This window comes from Pyxicephalus adspersus, chromosome 1 (assembly GCF_032062135.1).
Source record: "Pyxicephalus adspersus chromosome 1, UCB_Pads_2.0, whole genome shotgun sequence".
Taxonomy (NCBI): Eukaryota; Metazoa; Chordata; class Amphibia; order Anura; family Pyxicephalidae; genus Pyxicephalus; species Pyxicephalus adspersus.
The window spans coordinates 121,039,209-121,043,972 of NC_092858.1; positions in this window are offsets into that span (position 1 = coordinate 121,039,209).

Sequence of the window (4,764 nt, forward strand, 5' to 3'; positions counted from 1 at the left end):
TACACAGTGACATATGAGTCAGAGGTATGACCCACATCAGGAAAATCATACTAGAATTCTAGAATGCTGGAAGTGGTGCATGCCAGAGACTGCAGCATTGGAATAGAGGAAAGGTAGAAGAAACTGGACATTCAAGAATTGTAAAAGGAATATAAGACAAAGGAATGACCTAGCAATAGATTTTTCATTTTTACTCCTATCGGGGTCGCTTTAATCAATTGATCCACATAAAATGAGGAGTGACCTTATTCCCACAAAGTAGGAGTTAACTTGAGCAATTTAAGTAGCCCAGATAGTGCCAGTGATCTGTTGCCCATTGTACAAGCAATTTTCAGGACTAAACTGGTGTGAGTTCTTATCATCTGATCTCACTGAAAAGAGATTATACTTAGAGTTGACCTTTAATTTTCATGATTACAACATTATAAGTGTTTTGCTATGATTTTTTCCCATAAATTTACAATAAATAATAATAAATATGCAGAGGGAGTTGATACATTCTTCCTATACAAATTTTGGGGAATTTCCACATCTTCTGAAACTGCATTTGTAAAAATAAACATTTGGATTTAATAGCTAGTTTTCATTTTTTTTTACATCATAGAAAAAAAATGTTTCAATATGTACTTAATGCCATTATGACAAATGTAAACTTACAATGATATTTTTTTCAAATATATAGTTGAAAAATGCCAAATGCCAAATTGTACCACCTTGCTCTGTTTAGCAGAATATATAACTCCTAATTTGAATATAGTATTTTATTTTTAACCTTTCATATTCAGAGGTAATAAAAACCTTGATGGCCAGATGTGATTTTGAAGTTTTGATATCCGTAGCCTTACTCAATAACATTTTAAAGACTTTGAAAATAAAGCACAGAAACTAAATTTCATAATTAGTCTTTAAAAATACTGTAGTTCATGGTTAATGTATTTTGTATAAAGAATACTGTTACAAATATATTTATTACAACTTTTTTTTTTAAATTGTAATTTTAATTAGATTTTCTCATAAAAACAAAACCTAAGGGTAGTTGATACAGAGCACAAATAAGTTGAAAGAAGAGGGACATTTTGCTTGATGACAGTTGTGTGGAAATACAGTAATGGGGGTATCAAGGCAAACATAATTATACCAGCAAGGTCTAAATTTGTCAAACAGATCAGTGATAGCAAATGTCCATCACATAAATGAAAAAGAAGGCAAACCTGTACCAGTGGGTCAAGAATAACATGGCATATAAACTAGCAAACATTGCAAATCATTCCTACCGGGGGAGAGCCTGTAAAAGGAGTACCATTAGATAGAGGTAGTGCCTAACAAAACAGGAAGAGGGTGGGGGACAACAAGGGAAAGAGGGGTATGGTGGTAGGGGGGAAGGACTTCTCTCGTGACCAGTTAAGATGTTATAGTCGCATAATATGCATCCCAAGCATCCCAGACTTTCTGAAACTTGGTCAATCTATGCCGTAACATGGCCAGTATGATGGATCGACCGTAGGGAAAAGCCTAAAAAAGACCACGGGGGTGTGGTGCCAACAGAATAAGAATATATAGCCGTTCTCTTTGTAAGTAACACTTATAGAACTTTTATTAGCTGAGGTCCATAGGTCTGACTACTCATCCAAAGACAGTTCTCCACCCAAGATGCTCTTCCAGGTTCCCATGTATGACAATTTTATGGGAGGAGGGGAGAAGTAATGTTTAGTGGGAGAGCCTCTGTCTTCTGGGCATTAATTTTATAGCCTGACAGAGAGCCACATCTCGCTAGTTCCCTCCAAAGGTTCGGGAGTGAAGGGTCTAGGTAAAAGTGAGAAGAATGTCATCCGCATACAGGGAGATGGTATATGGGGCACTCGCGATGTTCTGATTGGCTCTGATAGTGGCTGTAAGGGGTTCTATAGATAGGGTAAACAATAAGGGTGACAGTGGGCAACCTTGCCTACTCCCGTTACCAATACAAATTTTAGGTTCTGATACATGTGTCAGTGCAATTTTATGAATAAATAAGGGCATATTATTTGAAAAGTAAAAAGGATTTTTTTAGGGATTAGGGATTTTTTTTAGGGATTTTTAGAACTGTGGTCCCAGTTTAATAGCTATAATTCACCAATGATTAAAAAATTAATAAAAAAAAAATACCTAACAATTATGAATTCATTGACTTGCCAATGATAACAAAAATTCTCAAAAACTATGTTAAGTGATTTACTTATTAGGTATTACTTACCTTTTTTTGAAATACTTAACCAAGAAGCTAACCCATATAATACATTTATTTGTTTTAGTCCTTTATTAGTCCCATAGTGGGATGTTCAAAAATAATTGATTTACAGAACACACAGAGATGCCTTTAACCAGAATTGTGGCTTTATGTGTACTTGTAAATATTTATATATATATAGAAGATATAGAAGAAGATTTGGCAGGCCTTCTATTTTTAGGATAAATTTGGTAATTAGCATGCATACAAATGTTCCATAATGTTGGATAAGTTATATAAATAAATTATAAACAAGAGACTGTTGCCGTTGCTGAAGTGATGACATGACCAAATGAAGGAGGCACAATAAAATGATTAAGATTATAGTGTAGTGTTGTGAAGAGGAGACTTGACTCCACTACCGCATGCCTTCTCTGTGGTCTGGCAGGCTACTCCTAGTATTAGGTTGTAGGTCACTAATCTTTTGCTGGATTATTTTAAGTAAGGGGAACGGTGGGCATATTAAGTAGCTCAAGAGTGGAGTCTGTGTATCTTTACTCATCAGGATAGCATTTAAAGACTGACTCCAACTTACTTTTAAAAAGATTAAATTATTACATTGAATTACCTAGACGTATATACTCCTATGTATTTTCTTTTTTTCACAAAAAGTCCATGTTGCAGCAATTTGTTTCCCAAAGAGGGACATGACTTTCTGAATGTTGGGTAGCTGTGACCCAGTAGCTATGAGTACACGTCTCACAGCTACTTCCTGTCTACTTCATTGTTATTCATACACCTCTCTCTAGTTCTGGAGAGTACAGAGGGGACAAAATTTTGTTAAATATGATGCAGAGTATGTCTAAATGTATATATACTGGTATGTCATTAGCCGCAGAACTGCTCCTCAATGTATCTGTTAAAATGATTTTTGGGTAATGTAGCCTTATGAACTAATGCAGGGATGCAGACAGCTAAATTATCTGGATTAAAATTATTTTTTAATTATTATTATTCTTAAACAGGATTTATATAGCGCCAACATACTACGCAGCGCTGTACATTAAATAGGGGTTGCAAATTACATACTGTGACACAGGAGGAGAGGACCCTGCCCAAAAGAGCTTACAATCTAGGAAGTAGGGGGAGTCTTACACACTAGGAGGGGGGATTTGTAGTGGTGAGGGAGTAGTGAGAGATTTAGGAGACAGGTGAAGATGGTTAGGCAAGTTTGAAAAAATAGGTTTTGGGTGCTCTTTTAAATGAGCAGAAAGAAGGCGCAAGCCGAATACTATTCTAGAGAGTCAAGATTCTAGAAAAGTCTTGCAGTCATGCATGTGAGAAGGTTATGAGTGAGGAAATTATTAGTAGGTCATTGGAGGAGCGAAAAGAGTGGCTGGGAAAGTATTTTTTTACTTGGTCAGAAAGGTAAGTTGTACAAGAACTGTGGAGAGATTTGAAGGCAAAGCACAGGAACTTGAATTTGATTCTCAGGTGAAATGGAAGCCAGTGTAGAGATCTGCAAAGAGATGTGGCAGAGGAGGAGTGGTGGGACTGATGGATGAGTCTGGCTGCAGCATTCATAATGGATTGTAGAGGAGAGAGTCCGGTTAGTGGAATACCAGAGAGGAGGAGGTTACAGTAGTCCAGACGAGAGATGATAAGGGCATGTACAAGGAGTTTGGTGGTCTCAGGGGACAGTTAGGGCAGGTTTTGGAGATGTTGTGTAGATTAAAGTGACAGGACCTAAGAAATATTGCACATGGTCATGTCACCTAAATTGCTACTTTAGCACTTATGCATGCCTTATGTTTAAGCAAATCCTTGTTGCCAATAACCCTTAGTTTCATCCAGATGCCACTATAAACTGCAGTCACAGATACTGACATAATCCTCCAAAATACAAGACCAGTAGCTTGTAACCAAGAGCTTTACCCATAGAAAGTGGATGGATGAATGGTACGGCCATCTCAGGGTGTGAGAAAAGTAAGTTAGGTGCTGCTTATTTTTCCCCTGGACCTAAATGAACATTTAATCATAATACAACATTTATTAATGATTTTTATCCTACAGGTGTTTTCATTAAGGTTTACCTTTTTATATTTGGTAGTAAAACCAATGAAACCCTGGTACATGAGATATGATATTGGGAAATACAGCTTATACACATTCATTTGAACTCTCCCCCTGTAAAAGATACACACATAATCCTAGTTAAAGGGAAAACTTTATGTAGTATTTGTTTGTTCCTAATCTGTGCTTTCTATGCTGTATACACCCACGAGTCATTTTATTTATTTGTTTTTCTTTGTAACAAAATGGATTTGTCAATTTTTATTATATATATACATCAAAAAAGCATGCAAGAAGAGAAGTCACTCAATTTGGTTTTCAAATGCATAGATTAAAATATATTGTTTTATCATTGTTTTTGACAGATCTAAACATTGTATGGATGATGATAAATGATCTTTTACTACCTCAGTAATACACAATTCATAAGCACTAATTATATTTGGTTTAATGTAAAGGGCTTCCAGAGGCTTAGAAAAACAATG